Genomic DNA, 18,526 nt, shown 5'->3' with positions numbered 1-18,526 from the left:
AGCAGAACATGGGGTCTATCTTCCTTGACATACAGGGGGCATTTGACTCAGTTTCTCCATACAAACTGAGTCAAAAGTTAGAAAATGCGGGCCTGGGACCAAAGTTAAATAACTTGTTGTTCAACCTTTTGTCGGAAAAAGCTATGAATTTCAACAATGGTCACGTGCAGTTAAAACGGACCAGTTTCCATGGACTAGCACAAGGGTCCTGCTTGAGCCCACTGTTATATAACTTTTATGTTAGTGAGATAGACTCTTGTCTAGCGCCAAACTGCAGTCTTAGACAATTGGCAGACGACGGCGTTATATCTGTTGCAAGCAGAGACGCCGACGAAATACAACTGGCTTTACAAACCACTCTGGACAATCTTTCCGAGTGGTCTGAAAACCTTGGTATCAAGTTCTCTGCAACGAAAACTGAGATGGTAGTCTTTTCTCCTTTTAGCGATACGGGAAAAAACAGGGAGAAAAGGCTATATGACCCGAAAATTGATGTCTTTCTGTATGGTGAAAAGATATCAATTACCGACAATTTTCGATACCTTGGTGTATGGTTCAATTCTAGGCTAAACTGGAGTACTCACTTCACCCGTCTGGTGCAAAAATGCAGTAAAATAATCAACTTTCTAAGGACAGTCACAGGATTCTGGTGGGGCGCACATCCATCAGACGTCCTGAGACTGTATAAGACAACGGTACTATCCGTATTGGAATATGGAAGCATATGCTTCCATTGGGCATCCAATACGTTGATACTCAAGCTAGAAAGGCTACAGTACCGCTGTCTTAGACTCGCACTAGGGAGCATGAAATCTACACACAACATGTCCCTAGAAGTGATGACCGGAGTGATGCCGCTCAAACTACGTTTTGAAATGCTGTCGCTTCGCCTTCTAGCCCGTTGTTCAGTATCAAATCCCTTGATAATAGAAAATTTTGAAGCGCTTCTAGAGACAGGTTCTAAGAGCAAAATCCTCAAGATGTATGAAGATTTTGTTGCCCTACAAGTGCATCCTAGCGCTCCACAGGCATTAAATCGTGCTGCCCTTCCTGAGAACTACAGTTCCATTTTAATAACAGATTCCTCGATGCGCGAGGAAATTAAGACCATACCGAATGATCTTCGCCCGAGGGTAGTTCCGGGCATTTTCATGAGCAAGTATGGTCATTTAGACCAAATAAGCCAGTACTACACTGATGGATCATCCTCTGAGGAGGGCACTGGCTTCGGTGTTTTTAGCGAGTTCACCGAGGCATTTTTCAAATTGAGGCAGCCATGTAGTGTTTACACCGCAGAGCTAGCCGCAATCTTGTACGCACTATCCATGATAGCAGCGAGACCTTCGGACCAGTACTTCATCTTCACTGATAGCCTTAGTGCTATTGAAGCTCTGAGATCTCCGAAGGCTGTTAAGAGTCAGGATTTCCTCACCATAAAAATCATTGAACTGCTTGGCTCAATGTTCGATAAAGCGTATAGGATCTCGCTAATTTGGGTCCCTTCTCATTGTGGAATTCCCGGCAATGAAAAGGCTGACTCACTGGCCAAAACAGGCGTCCAAGAAGGCGCTTTTTACGACCGACCGATCTCGGCCCAGGAGTTCCTTCGTTTCCCACAGCAACTTTTCCTGTCTCGCTGGCAGAGCATGTGGGAGGCGGATGAACTCGGGCGTTTTCTTTTCTCGATCTCTCCGCAAGTGTCCCTGCGGCCTTGGTTCGATGGGCTCTCTGTAGACCGGGCATTCATACGAATGATGTCTCGACTGATGTCGAATCATTTTGCGTTGAGTGCTCATCTACAGCGTATACCTCTGGCTCAGACAAAAGTGTGTGGCTGCGGTGACGGATTCCACGATGTGGATCACCTTCTGTGGTCCTGCGTGGAATTTGAAACCGCAAGACCCTCCTTGTTGAGCGCAGTCGAGAATATCGGCAGACGACCGGGTACAGAAATTAGAGAAGTGTTGGCTACCAAGGACCTCCCCTACATGAGGATCATTCACCGATTCGCCAGAGACAACGGTCTTGTCCTATGATTCCACATCCCAAGTATCCTTTCAATCCTTATTCGTATTTCCCCATTCCTTTTTTGTTAAATGTTGTGTTGTCTATGTTTTAAGTGTATTTTTTCTAGTGCCACGGGTGATCCGATGACTGGGCAACAGCACTCGAGGGCGATTCCAACACTGCCGTAAAAGGGAGGCAGACGTTGTTCAAAGTGCAGTGTTCTCCACTCCAGTCCAGTTTTGGCACATTGAGTTTGACAACGTTGGCGTCGGGTTCGGGGTAGTTGGCGGGTTCAGTCTCGGGAGTAGTGAAGTCGCTTTCGCTGCTGCGGGACAGAGCTTGTCGATCATCCTTTGATTGGACGTTGACTAGAGTGAGCTTGGAGTGTCATTGCTGGACTGCACTGGAGAACACTGTACGAAGACAAATAAATGTGCTGTCTAAACAATATTTGTTTGTTTGTTGCAGTCCAGACCAATCCACAAAGGACAACAATAGAACGGCCACATCACCACTATAGCCGGAATTCGGATGTAACCAACCACCATCATCACAATAGACACAGCAATAGTCCCGGACCATCAAAACTCACAACAACCACCACTACATCATCATCAGCATCATCAACACCATCACCACAACCATCCACAACCGAGTATGCCCGGGATAAGGCAGATGATAGGGAGGAAATGCCTTATCAATATGATTGTAATTTTTTTTCAACACAAGCGGTGTTGACAATACGGCATTGGACCGTCATAATCGATTGTAAATAAATAAATAAATAAATGAACATACTGGGTCAAAAATTACAAAATGCAGCGTTAAGCCCTAAGCTTAACACCTACCTTTGCAACCTCCTTTTCGAAAAGGCAATGCGTTTTGATGATAATGGTCTGTTTGGTGAAACAAGACGGGCTAGTAACTTCGGACTTATTGATTCTTCTTGATGTTCCTCATATTCTAATTATTTGCTCTTTTCTTCGATCCTGGCTCAGTTTTTACTCTGGCTCCTTTTAGTTTACTATAGTTTTTTGGTTTAAGAATAGTGTTGGATTTTGAATGAATACTTGTATTAATTTAGTAAAGGAATCAATATTAATGGTTGTTCAGGCTTTTCGTGTATTATGGTTATTTGTATTTCAATTACGGCAACTTAAGAATCTTTGACAACAACCAGTCTAAGAATGAATTATCGAATAAACACTAATCATGAATTATTTGTAATGTATAGTGTAATCCGGACAAAAATAAAACAGTAACTAACTAAGTGAAAATCTTACCCCCGTACATTTGGTCCTTCGATCCGGAAGGATAAGCAGTTTTGTTAATGAGTTGTTGAGGCAGAATGATAAATATCGAGCAAACGGACGTCGAGTACCCAAGTAAGCAAACAGCTGGTTTTTGAAGGAACTTTGGGAGGAATTTCGGTCGACAAAAAAACCCGCTTTTCCAAACAAAGTCAGACTTTTTTGGAGGATACTAACACACTTGCAAGTAAAAATATGGGGAGCACAAACCCTATGATACAGTGCCGCGTCAATGCATACGAGACAACACATAAACGAGGGTTATGTATAATGGGTGTGCATGTGTGATCCCCGAAACGATGCTCCAAAATCTCGCGTAGATCCCCCAAAAAAACAGCTGTTCGCATTAGCTTGGGATAATGCGATCCCCTTTTTTCTGCTTTGCCTTGTACCTCGTCCTTACTCGGCACTCGCATTTCTTTGTCATTTCATAGTATTTCATCGGTCCTATGTACTTTTACTCGGGTGTTTGATCTTCTTCTTCTTGGCGTAACGACCTCTAAGGTCATGCCGGCCGGCCATCGAAAATGACTTACTAGACTGCCGATACCACGTAGTTGGTTGGTCAGTTCTCACTACGGGGGACGGTCCGGATGGTATTTGAACCCCGGTCCTGCCGTTTGAAGACCGGCGCCGCTGTCGCCCATACCACCGGGCAGCCCTACACGCCAAACACCCTACGGGTGTTTGATGTGTGCTATGTAATTAGCTTTCTTGCATCTCATTCGGATATATTGATTATCGGTAGATTATCGTGTTCTTTACTCTTCTAACATACGGGGCGGTCTATGATATATGTCGCCTGTCATTACATTCTTTAGCTTGAGCCCATCGTGTTTGGAGGTGTTTAGTGTGTGCACCGTATGATAACGTACGAGTCCAGATTAATTTTTATATTCGCTGCAAAGGTAAGAAGAAAGTAGACTATAAGTTACGTGTGAAGTGGAAAGTTGTATGTTATCATGTTTTGCGTTTACGCCCCTCACGATTGAGCTATCATGGTTGCTCTTCTGACGGGTGTTAAAATTAGGTTTTGTTAGCAATTTGATTGCTATATAAATATGCGGCGGCTGGCGTTACTCCGTCTGAGACACTTGTTGGGGGGAAGAAGGCGAAGGCGAAGAGCGCGCGCGTGTCCCGCGTCACCAGCGCGCTGATAATTTTTTTTTGTTACAATGCATTGGCATCAATACATTTTCATCGAATGCGAGCATAGCATCAATGTATGAAACGTAATGGGTGGCAATTCGATACATGCGTGCGGGTGAAAAGAATTCATGTAATTTCTGTTTTAAAAAATATTTTACTTTCAGCATCATGTCTAACCAGCCAACATATAGCCAGGGCATTTCGTCTATTGTTTGGCAAAACATAGGTAAGCTTAACTTGTTTATTCACAAACTAATACTCTTAAGTTAAAATATTTCTTCATTAACTCATTATTCTCTTTTTTACATTTATGCAGACAAGGAGAATGTTCCCAGCACTGCCCCAGGTTCCCGAATCGTTATTTTAAGCGACCAGCAGCTGCCAAACTTAAGTTTGCCAACGATTTCCAACGGCAAGTATTACTTTCTACGATGCATTTATACATAAAAGTATTAATTAATGCAATCATCTTATATTTCAGCAAGCACAAAATATACCGCAGCGTTTGTGAACAAAAGTTCACAGACAGATACCGTTTCTAGTGATAATGATTATGTTAAGTATTTATTAAGTAGAATAGGTAAGCTAGAGAAAGAAAATGGTGAACTGCGTAGCTTAATAGAGAATAGGAATACTAACGTAGATTGTAAGTTAGATGTAATAGATAAAAAGATGGATGTTCTTATGAAAAATTCGGCCACACATACTGTGTTGGTGGAGGAATTAGTCATTGCAAGCCGGCCAAGGGAAGGTCTTCTCCCTCGGATGGAGTTTCAAATTGAACCTATAAACGGAGAACAGCAGCTTATAGATTTTAATAATCAACTTAAGGATAGCGATTTTAGCAAAAAAGTAATTAGATATATGCAGCTTCAAATATCGCGCGCCGATGTCGATAACCGTTTGCACGATGCCATCGACATTATTTTTACGAAGCAATTCTTTGCTAAATTAAATTGGACGGGAGTTAGTAGGAATAAGGAAGAAAATAAAATAGCTTTAAGTAATTTTACGGAAGTTATAGGATTATTTAGAACAATAGGTAGCAATAATTATTTAGACGTTGATATTAAATATGTAAAGCGATTCCTAACGAAAAATATGTACCACACAAAAAGTAGGATAAATTCCAAGCAAACATTTTGGAGGATCGCCTTAGGTACTTCGTTAAAAAATGTATATCGCGCTCCCTCGCACTCCCGCGTTAGGGTCTGCAGGTATCGATGTGTTGGTGCACATGCCGAAATTGACCACCCGTTTCGCACGTTTCATGTCGATACTTAAACATGCTCGTGAAACTGGTAGTTTCTATCGCCGTTTCAATAAATAATTGAGACTAAACTCTGTGGATAACGATGCTTCAGAAGCAGGGCCGAGTGGACAAGAATTGTCGCCAGAGTCCAAAGTTACTACTTCTCCTGCAGAGATTAAGCATCTTCAGGAGGATGTGGCTGTCGAACAGCATGAAGAAAATAGGGCGAGCATACGGAGCGTGTTTGAAGTGCACTATTCCCGGCGTATGCAATAGTGCATCCCGTACTATAACTTTCCCTGGTGTTTACTATCCCACGCAACGGTAACGTACCGACGCAGGATTTAGAAACGGCGAGTATCGTAACAGGTTGGCTAATAAGTCCCCGGTCTAACACATAGATGGCGCCGCTAGTATTAAATGCATATTATTTTTATATAGCACCAACCTTCAAATGATTCGTGTCAAAATTTGACGTCTGTATGTCAATTAGTTTGTGAGACAGAGCGTCTATTATCAAGCAACTTTTGTTATTGTGAAAAAAATGGAAAAAAAGGAATTTCGTGTTTTGATAAAATACTGTTTTCTGAAGGGAAAAAATACAGTGGAAGCAAAAACTTGGCTTAATAATGAGTTTCCGGACTCTGCCCCAGGGGAAATCAACAATAATTGATTGGTATGCAAAATTCATGCGTGGTGAAATGAGCACGGAGGACGGTGAACGCAGTGGACGCCCGAAAGAGGTGGTTACCGACGAAAACATAAAAAAATCCACAAAATGATTTTGAATGACCGTAAAATGAAGTTAATCAAGATAGCAGAGGCCTTAAAGATATCAAAGGAACGTGTTGGTCATATCATTCATCAATATTTGGATGTGCGAAAGCTCTGTGCAAAATGGGTGCCGCGGGAGCTCACATTTGACCAAAAACACCAACGTGTTGATGATTCTGAGCGTTGTTTGCAGTTGTTAACTCGTAATACACCCGAGTTTTTGCGTCGATATGTGACAATGGATGAAACATGGCTCCATCACTACACTCCTGAGTCCAATCGACAGTCGGCGCAGTGTACTGCGACCGGTGAACCGGCTCCGAAGCGTGGAAAGACTCAAAAGTCCGCTGGCAAAGTAATGGCCTCTGTTTTTTGGGATGCGCATGGAATATTTTTTATCGATTATCTTGAGAAGGGAAAAACCATCAACAATGACTATTATATGGCGTTATTGGAGCGTTTAAAGGTCGAAATCGCGGCAAAACGGCCCCATATGAAGAAGAAAAAAGTGTTGTTCCACCAAGATAACGCACCGTGCCACAAGTCATTGAGAACGATGGCAAAAATTCATGAATTGGGCTTCGAATTGCTAACCACCGTATTCTCCAGATCTGGCCTCCAGCGACTTTTTCTTGTTCTCAGACCTCAAAAGGATGCTCGCAGGGAAAAAATGTGGCTGCAATGAAGAGGTGGTCGCCGAAACTGAGGCCTATTTTGAGGCAAAACCGAAGGAGTACTACCAAAATGGTATAAAAAAATTGGAAGGTCGTTATAATCGTTGTATCGCTCTTGAAGGGAACTATGTTGAATAATAAAAACGAATTTTGACAAAAAAAAATTGTTTTTTTTTTTTTTTTGTTAGACCGGGGACTTATCAGCCAACATGTTATTCTGCGACGCTAGCAAAAACGGGATGGCTGCAGTAGCACACCTTCGCTTTGAAGAGGGAGAGACTGTAGAATGCCCCCTGGTAGGCTCGAAAACGCATGTAGCTCCACTGAAATTCTTATCTATTCCCAGGCTGGAACTGTAAACAGCAGTCATAGGAGCGCGGACACCATTCGTCGTAGCCACCGGCTGGGAGTAAGTCGCACTGTATTTTGGACCGTTTCGCGCAACGTGCTGCGCTGGTTACACTCGGACCACAGACGGTATAATCAGTTCGTAGCGTTTCGAGTTGGTGAGCTGCTTGAAATCACAGATGCGGAACAATGGCGCTGGATACCCACGAAAATGAACGTAGCTGACGATGGGAACAAATGGACAAAATCATCAGACCTTTCGGCGCAAGGGCGCTGGTTTCGCAGACCATCGTTCTTGTGGGAATCGGAGGATACGTGGCCTGCTCGCATCACTATGGAACGAGACGCTACGAAAGAACTTTGAAGGAGTATTCACCATCATCAGGCCGTAGAACCGCTTATTCCCCTCGAGCGGTTCTCGAAATGGAATAGGGTGCTACGGACCGTAGCGTACACGATTCGTTTCGTGGCGAACACCCGTCGCCGCATCAAGAAGGAAGGTACAGTGATTGGGCCGCTGTCAAAAGAGCTGGCGGAAGCGGAACACGTGTTGATACGGACTATACAGCGCAGATCTTATGACAGGGAAATCACTAGCCTGCAAAAACGATCGATGCAGAGACATCCGTGACAAAAAGAAATCGAGAAAACAGCAGCATCTACAAACTTACACCTGTCCTGGACAACCACGGGATATTGAGAGTGGGGGAACGGTTGACGGCATGCTCGGGCATCAACGAATCCTTTCGGAACCCGATCATTCTTCCCAGACGAGATTATGGAACCGATCTAATAATTCGGGAGTATCATGAACGATACAACCACAGTAATCACTATACGGTCTTGAGCGAACTGAGGACGCGGTACCACATATCTAAGCTACTAGGAGAGTATCGACGCGTGAGGAAAATCTGTCAGAGAAGCAGGGTGCACAAAGCGATGACAGGACCACCGCTAATGGGTAACCTACCGCAACAGCATGTCGCATTTGCTCAGCGTGCCTTTTCGTTCACAGGTATCAATTATTTCAGCCCGTTCTTAGTAGCCGTCGGCCGCAGAGTCGAGAAACGGTGGGGAGTCTTACTTACCTGTCTCACGTCGAGAGCCATCCATCTCGAGATAGCGGCGTCCCTCACCACAGCATCATGCATACTGGCGATTCGACAATTCATCGCTCGACGCGGTATGCCAATGGAAATATTCAGCGACCGCGGTACAAACTTTGTCGGGGTCTCGCATAAGCTGAAGGAAGCGTTAGATGAGGTTGACCGCGAAGCGTTGATGACGGAATTTTGTGGCCCGCGGATGAAATGGACGTTCATGTTGTGAGTGCAACAACTGTGCCATCAGTCGTTGTGTTGGCAGCAGTGCTAATGTCCTTATCCTCCTCCTAAAAAGTCCTAATAAAGCTATTTTTTTGTGTGTTCAAAACTCAAACTTGTGCTTTTTCAATATTGTGCATCTCTGCCCAACAGACAGAGCCCAGTGTATTGTGGGAAATATAAAGTTTGTGTGTTTTGTTGGAACGAAAAAGTAACTTTAGTGGATTAGCGTCGCGGTGCTGTCCGTAGTAAACGTGTTTGGACTGGGTCAAAATACACTATGGCGGAATCACACGTCTCAATTGAGAAGTTAAGTGAGAAGAACTACACGATATGGAAGTTCGAAATGCAGCTTCTATTGTCACGTGAAAAAGTGTTGCATGTCCTGACGGAATCGATGCCGGAGGCACTGGATGTCAAATGACTCGCCAGTGATGAGAAGACGAGGGATCGACCTAGCATTAGACGACATCCAGCTTATTCAAGTAATGCAGACGAATACATCGAAAGAGATGTGGGACGCTCTGAAAGGCTATCACAAGCGGTCATCCCTTTAGAGTAAGATCCACGTCATACGCCAAATGTTTGCCACCAAAATGCGGGAGGCTGGCAACATGACTGAGCACCTGAAAGCGCTCACATCGTTGCGGCTCCGACTAATCACCCTTGGTGAGGAGATGAAAGATCCGTCTTTTGTTGCCTTAATGCTATCCAGTCTGCCAAAATCCTATGACGGTCTAATCGTTGCATTAGAAAGTATACCGGACGCTGACCTGACAGTTGACTTCGTCAAATCATTCGTGTGAATGATGCGGAAGAAGAAAAGGCACTGTTTTCCGGCAGATATAGTTCATCATACAAAAGCAGTGATAAGAAAAGTGACAATATGAAGAAAAGACAATGTCACTACTGCAAGCAGAATGGACACATACGAAAAGAGTGTAAAAAGTGGACAGCTGACAAAAAGGCAAAAGATGCTAGTGAAAAATCGAACGTCACTGTGGAATTAAAAGAAGAAGATAGCGTGCATCTGTGTTTGTTTATCGGGATGGCACATGAAAAAGGATTGTGGTGTTTCGATTCGGGTGCCACTTCCCACATGACAAACGATGAGGGTAGTGCTTGGCAGATGCATAAGCGGAACGGTGTTTGCTTGTTTGGCGAAAAAAATATATTATTCGCAACATTTCACATTGAAACTAATGTGTAAACACTCATAAGACAAGTAAAAAACAATCGGGTTAGTGAAAATAGTAAGGTGGTTCACACTTTATAGTGAAAATACAGTGTTTGTTTACAAGTGTTCAAAGGGTGTAGGCGCTGTCTTGTTGCCACAGTAGGCACTAACTTTCGCGGGTTTTTAGTTAATAGCATCAGCATAATTCTAGCGATTGTGTGCATGAGACTGCAGGCGCGTGGTAAAACAAAAAAAATGTATATATATATATATATATATATATATATATATATATATATATATATATATATATATATATATATATATATATATATATATATATATATATATATATATGTATATATATATATATATATATATATATATATATATATATATATATATATATATATATATATAACAAAAACGCGAACACCAGTGGCGTCAGGTGTGTCGTCGTGTGCGGGTGTTCGCTGATACGCCAGTTGCTGCAGTTGTTGCAGTGAAAACACCGAACAGCGCCCCCTGGAGGCGAGAAACAGCCAGGGCACATGCGTGACCGTTCGTCCGAGGACGACCAGCGGTGACCAGTCGAGGGTGACTGCAGGTCGCACTTTGACAGCGACAGAGTCGCGGGTGCTCCCACCAAAACCAATGGCCAGTGCCGCGTCATCGAAGTCGGTGGCGGTTACTAATGAGGAGCTTCGCTGCCTACTGGAGTCTTCAATGGCAGCTAACGAAAAGCTGCGGCAGGAGATGAAGCTCCTCCGCGTTCAAATGCAGGAGGACGCCAAGGCGGCCAAGAAGGAGGTACAGGCTGCACGCGAGGAGGCTCGATATCGCGAGGCTTGCGCTCGCGAGGACGTCGTGGCTCTTCGGGCTGAGCTAAAGGCGGAGAGGCGGCAATTCCAGGAGCTATTGGCGTAATTGCTTGGTGATGATGGCAACCAACAGTTGCAACGGCAGCACTGTGAGCAGGATAGCCATCAGCAGCAGCAACAGCGGCCAAAGCAGCAGCAACAGCGGCCAAAGCAGCAGCAACAGCAGCAGGGCGTACGGCAACGGGAGCTCGGATTATCGGTTGCCTTGCCTTATATCCAGGATGGTGGTTCCTGGGCAGAGGTGGTGCGCCGAAAGCCGCGAAACCGTCGCCCGGAAGAGCAGCAACAGCAGCAGGTGAAACCACAGCATCACCAACAGCAACAACAAAAACCATGACGGTCAGGGGAACAGCAACAACAGCAGTCGCAGGGACGTCAGGGTCTGCATCAAAATGAACAGCGGCAGCAATGGCGGCAGCATGGCCAGCTGTTGCAACAACAACAACAGCGCCAGCAACGGCCGCAGCAGCCACCTCAGCAGCAGCTGAAAAAGTCGCGAAAGCGGCCAGATGCCATCTTGGTTGTACCGGCAGAAGGAGTTAGCTACCTCGCAATGTACGAAACTATTCGTACAAGTGCACAGCTCGACGGCTTGCAGGACAAGATTGGAGTGGGTAAGCGCACTCCAAAGGATCATCTGCGGATGCCACTTAATCGAGGAGAAGACAGCGACGATCTGTGCCAGAGGATCCAAGAAGCGCTCGGCGAAAAAGGAGTAGCTTCCATTGCTACGGAAATGTCGGAGATTTTGGTGACAAACATCGATCCGCTGGCTAATGAGGAGCTGTTACGAAAGGCGATTCTCACGGCTCTCGAGAAGTCATCCTCGATGGCCTCCATAAGACTGTGGAAGCGGCGTGATGCAACTAAGCGCGCCCGTGTTAAGCTCCCACGGACAGAGGCCGAGCACTTAATGGGAAAACGTCTCTTGCTGGGCTACACCTCCTGCATGGTGTTTGATGCACCAAAGACTCCGCAGGATATAAAGCGATGCTTTAAGTGTCTTGAGCGGGGACACTTTGCTAAAGATTGCCATGGGGTGAATCGATCCAAGGCCTGCATCCGGTGCGGTTCGGAAGGCCACAAAGCAGCGAGCTGCACGGACGAGCTGAAGTGCCTTTTGTGTGGCGGCCCGCATCGGATTGCCTCCGCCTCCTGCGCTTCGCATGTTCGGAGCTAATGGAAGTCCTCCAAATTAATCTCGGAAAATGCAGGAGTGTGCAGGACTTAGCGCTACAGTACATGCGGGAGGAGAGAGTAGATTTGCTGTTGATATCAGAGCTATACGCGGTGCCTGCAAACAACGGCAATTGGGTGGCCGATGAGGGGTTGAAGGTCGCTATAGTCACCAGCGGCCAGCGTTATCCCATACAGCTGGTGAGAAGTGTCAAACACCCTGGAATCGTGGTTGCCGAGGTGGCAGGGATAGTGGTCATCTGCTGTTATATTCCCCCAACTGTCGGACTGTTAGAGTTCGAACAGCAGATGGATCGAATCGAATTGTTGGCGAGCGAGCATCCTCGCGTGTTGCTAGCTGGGGATTTCAACGCTTGGCACAGTGCCTGGGGAAGCGAGCGTGTGAATCCGAAGGGTGAGGCGCTTCTCCAGACCGTGCAGAGCATCGGCTTGGACGTCCTAAACCGAGGACACGAGCCAACCTTCCTTGGCACCGGAGTGGCTCGGCCAAGCAGGGTTGACGTAACGTTTGCTAGCCCTTCCATTAGCCGGCCCGATTTGGCGGCAGATCCAGATCGAGGATGGCGAGTTATGCAGAGGTACTCGTACAGCGATCACGCTTTTCTGCGGTATGCGGTGGGAGAGGTCCAGCGGCGTTCTGCAGGAGGGAGAAGACGACAGAAGACGACGCCGTTTAGCCCCAGGTGGCTAAACGGCGTCTGCTGGCAGGTGTGGCGGAATCGGTCATTCGCTACGCCTCACCCATATGGGCAGAAGCAGCAGACCTGAAGTGGTGCCAAATGAAGCTGGCACAAGTGCAAAGGCCGCTGGCACGGGGGATCTCCAGCTCGTTCCGCTCGGTCTCGTACGAGGTGTCAGTGGTGGTGGAAAACCTGGTGCCGTATCGCTTAATGGTGGCAGAAGACGCAAGGTGCCACAGGAGACTCTTAGATGACAATGGAATCAGCAGGAAGGAGATCCGGATGTCGGAACGAATGGCCATGATCCAGGAGTGGCAGCGCTCGTGGGATCGGTCAGCGGCAGCAACAACGGCCAGTCGGTATGTGACATGGGCTCACAGAATGATTCCCGATCTGCATCAGTGGATGGGGCGGAAGCATGGGGAGGTGGATTTCTACCTCTCCCAAATACTCACGGGACATGGTTTTTTCCGTGAGTATCTGCACGTGTGCGGCTTCACTACGTCCCCTGAGTGTCCACGGTGCATAGGTTTGGTCGAGTCAGTGGCCCACGTCATGTTTGAGTGTCCAGTGTTCGACGACGTCCGGCGAGAATTGTTGGGCTGGGGGACGAGCGATCCAATCCACACAGACAATCTATCAATGAAATTGCTTGAGAGTCCAGAGTGGTGGGATCGCATACAACGCGCGGCAAAGTCGATCACCACGGTGCTCCAGCAGCTATTGCGAGACGAGGAAGCGATAATGAATGGGAGTACGAATGCTGCCTTAACAGAGAACGACGAGGTTGGGCTGGACAGTGTGGCTGCTCTCTTTGCCGAGGAGATCGAAGAGGAGGTCTTGCTAGACATCACAAGACGGTTCAACGAGGCACGAGCAGCACGGCAACGGTCAGCTCGCAGCAGACGTGGACGGCCCAGGGCGGAGGAACGTGCACGGAGAAGGCTAGCAGCTGATGTCGCAGCAGCATCGACAGCCAGGGAAGATGATATTCTGCGGGCAGCAGCGGAGGCAGAGCGTACAGGAACAGCTCCACCTCCCATTCCCAGACGTAGCTATGGGCGACCTTCCCCCGAAACGGTGCGACTTCGGCATGAGCGCCGAATCTACATGCGGAGGATATGGAGAGCTAGGGTAAGGGAGGGAACACTTCCACCTGTTCCTCCCGGAAGGAGACGCCGTCGTCGAGAGCCTCCATCAGCGGCGGACTTGATTCGGTCCAGAAGGAATCGTAGGGCTAATGCTCGAGAGAGGAGGAGAAATCGGAGAGCTGGAGAAACTCAGAGAGTCCCCGAGTTTCCTCAAGTTAACACCGAGAGGAGGCGGTCGCTTACCCCAGCGGAAGAAGCCTCGCTTTTAGACAACATCACTTCGGGACGTTAAGCGTGCAGGCGTCAGTGAAGGACGAATGTAACACAAGCGATGTTTGTATAGAAAGACAAATAGCGGTGTCGAAATTACCTTTTGGTTTTAAATTAGTTATACTTAGTTATTTAATAACTAGTAGTTTAATTAGTACTTTGGCGAAAAACCACGCAGCGTGGGAACAACACCCCATAGGGAAAGCCCTTGCGGAAATACCTAGGGGAGGGAGACAGGTAAATAACATTGTTTTAAATAAACCTGTAAAAACCTGTAATCGTTAAAAAAAAACATATTCACCACACCACCGCTTAGAACCAAACACTTCACAAGACCACACTACTACCACATCATCATAAATCTGCCGCATACACATTACCGATAATATGTCCCATCACCGCTTTTTGATCGACACTGGGGCCGAAATATCGGTTTTACCACCAAATCCAAAAGAAAGGCTAACTCCTTCACCATCGCGTAGCCTTGTCGCTGCTAAAGGTACTAAAATAGCCACATACGGTCAGAAGACATTAAACGTAAATTTAGGTTTGAAAAGCAAATTCCCATGGGCGTTTATCGTAGCCGACGTTAGCACACCCATAATCGGTGCAGATTTCCTTAAACATTATGATTTGTTGGTTGATTCGAAGAGGAAAAGACTAATTGACAACACAGAGATGCTGCATATACAAAGCACCAACCGTTGTAACAAACCCACTATTTCCACCATCTGCATAACGAAACCATTCGCCGGTATAATCGAACGCTACAAAGATCTAACAACACTAAACACTCTGCACAAACCTACGAAAGAAGTTGAACACCAAATCCTCACAACCGGTCCACCGATCTTTTGCCATCCGAGAAGATTGCCACTGAATAAACTGCGAGAAGCCCAAGCCGAGTTCCGATATATGACCGAACAGGGCATTTTCCAACCATCAAAAAGCAGCTGGGCTAGCCCGTTGCATATGGTTACGAAACCAAACGGCAAATGGAGACCTTGCGGCGACTATAGAGGCTTAAACGCTATTACCGAACCAGACCGATACCCTATTCCACACATACCAGACGTGAGTAACATTCTACGCGGCACACACATCTTCTCTTGTATTGACCTGCAGCGCGCTTATCACCAAATACCCGTAGCAAAGCAGGATATTCCAAAAACCGCTATAACGACACCTTTTGGTTTGTATGAGTTTAATTATATGACTTTTGGTTTGAGAAACGCTGGACAAACCTTGCAGCGCTATCTACACACAATATTTGGAGACCTTTCATTTGTGTTTCCATACATAGATGACTTATGTATTGCGTCATCCAGCGTAGAAGAGCACAAAAAAGCACCTAGAAACGGTGTTCAAACGACTAAGAGAAAACGGATTAGCAATTAATGCCGAAAAATGCCAAATAGGAAAATCATCCGTGATTTTTCTCTGTCACATGATAACACCGCAAGGGATCAAACCCAACCCAGCGAAAGTGCAAGCCATCATAGATTTCCCGCGGCCGAAGATTGCCAAACAACTGAAAACATTCTTGGGCACGATAAATTTCTATCGCCGTTTTATCCCACATGCAGCAAAAAACCAAACGACACTACAAACAATGATCACCGGAAACGTGCGTACCGGAGGCGTTCGAAAACTGTAAAAGGGAATTAGTTGCCGCTAAGTTGCTCGCACACCCGTCACCATTCGCCAAACTTTGTCTGTATGCCGATGCGTCGAATGTAGCCGTTGGAGGAGCACTTCATCAAACAACGAACGAGGGCCTTCAGCCTCTGGCGTTTTTCTCAAAGAAACTGTGTCCTAGTATGCTGAAAGCAAGCACATAAGACCGAGAACTATACGCTGTATATGAGTCCGTTAAATATTTCCGGGACTTCATCGAGGGCCGAACTTTCAGCATTTACACCGATCACAAGCCTTTAGTCACGGCATTTAAGCAACGACCAGAACGAGGATGCCCCACACAACTACACCGACTTGCTTTCATCAGTGAATATTCGACAGATATTCGTCACATCCCGGGGAACAACAACTACGTTGCAGATATGCTCAGCAGAATAGAAACCATAGCTTCCGATCCAATCGATGACGATAAAATGGCAGAACTGCAAAGGTTGGATACAGATATACAAGCTTTTGTGCACAATCCGCCTGCTGCCAGCACAATAGTTTTGAAGGAGTTGGAGCTACCATCAAAAAAGGGCACTCTGTATTGCGACGTGTCCACTTCAACAATCCGAACTTTAGTTCCGACAGCACTTCGTCAACGAATTATCGAAAAGATGCACGGTACGTCACACCCGGGCATTCGCGGTACAACACACCTAGTTACGCAGCGCTACATATGGCCATCTATAAGAAAGGACTGCCAGGAGTTTGTATCGAGCTGTTTGGAATGTCAAAAAACCAAAGTAACAAAGCACAACATCACCACTGACCGCTGAAGACAATTCGAAAGTGAACTTTTTGAAAAACTCTCACAAACACTAGGTATCGACCATCTAAAAACCACTCCTTATCATCCACAGGCTAACGGTCACATTGAGCGCGTACACCGGCAACTAAAAGCAACACTAATGTGTCTCGATTGAACCAGGTGGACAAAGATACTACCATTCGTGTTGTTAGGGATGCGATCAACTCTTAAAGAAGATTTAGGAGCAACCGTTGCCGAACTAACCTACGGTACTAGTTTACGATTACCAGGAGAGTTTTTTTATCATAGTAGGCAGATTACCAACGCAACGTCCGAATTTGTAAACAACCTGAGAACGATCATGCATAGGTTACAACCAATACAAACTTCGGATCACAACACAAAGAAAGAGGCTTACGTGAATCGTGGATTATCGTCGTGTACCCATGTTTTTGTGCGGGTGGATAGTGTCAGGCCATCGTTAACACCACCGTACGACGGACCATATAGAGTAATAGCAAAAGACAAAAAAAAACCTACACACTCGAAGTAAAAGGAGAAAAAGCGACAATTTCTATAGATCGTTTAACACGTTGACTGCCAAGCCGTTTTGATCAAAATTCTCAGTCAGGCCGCACGAACCGTTTCCGAGAAGAGGTCACATACTTTTATGTGTTAGTACAACGTGCCTCGCTCACTTCGTGTATCATACTCGCTGGTTTTTGCATGTATGCATGCATGTGTAATGGTATGCATGCATGTAGGTAAACATGGTAAGGTTATTAATTAGTCGTGATTTAGAATTGTTCGAGCTCACTCGCTTCTTGCTTCGTCTGCAATTCAATACTTTTGTAAAATTTTCACCGTTTTCAACTGAGCATAGATAACTCACCTAATAGTGAATCGATTAGCAGCGATGACGAGATTGGTGGAAATGATATTCCTAACTTCGATTCAGATAATAGTGATGAGGAAGAAATCATACAACCAAGCAAGAGAAAGCGTTTTGTACTGGATTCATCAGATTCTGATTGCGATGATGAACGTTGCAATCTGAGTGAAAATGAAGGCGATCTTGAAGATATTTTTGGTGTATTACTGTTGGAAGAAGAAAGAAATATCAACAGTATTCAAATGACAGAAGTTGAACAAATTCAATGGCATGAATTCAGCGGTATGCAATTCAGCTGCAAAAATTGAACAGATTGAAGCTATCCCCGAAAGCTCGAATGCACCAATGGAAGCCAACTAATCCGCAAGAAATAAAACAATTTCTTGGCTTGTTATTTATTATGGATGGGGCTCGTAAATGAAAGCCCTATTGCCAATTATTGGTAAAAAAAGAATGTATATAACTTTAGCCTACCGAGCAGCGTAATGTCTCGTAATAGGTTCGAATTATTATTGAGCAATATACATTTCGTCGATAATGATACTATTACTCCACAAGATAGAGTAGGAAAAATATTGCCATTTTTTAACCAAATTCAAGATGCATTTCAAAAAACTTATACTCCTGATGAGGATATTGTGATAGACGAATCCCTGATTCCATGGCGTGGAAGATTGGTCTTCAGACAATACATACCGAACAAGGCGCACAAATACGGTATCAAATTGTTTAAACTTTGTGCGAACGATGGTTATACCTGGGCAATGAAAATTTATTCAGGTAAATCAGCTGAAGGGATCCGCGAAACTGGATTAGCGCAGAATGTGTGTGTGTGTGTGTGTGTGTGTGTGTGTGTGTGTGTGTGTGTGTGTGTGTATTTTGCAGAAAAATTGTTCGACCAAGGGCGAACATTATATATAGATAACTTTTATACAAGTTACGAATTGGCTAAATTATGTCTAACTCGGAAGACTCATGTAGTAGGAACTCTTCGGCATAATAAAAAAAACTTCCCAAAATCTGTTTTGGATTGCAAACTTAAAAAAGGAGAGATGGTAGCCAAGGAGGATG

Source organism: Anopheles maculipalpis, chromosome 2RL (genome assembly GCF_943734695.1).
Source record: "Anopheles maculipalpis chromosome 2RL, idAnoMacuDA_375_x, whole genome shotgun sequence".
Lineage (NCBI taxonomy): Eukaryota > Metazoa > Arthropoda > Insecta > Diptera > Culicidae > Anopheles > Anopheles maculipalpis.
The sequence above is the reverse complement of the archived record's forward strand: the minus strand, read 5'-3'. Positions refer to the sequence as shown.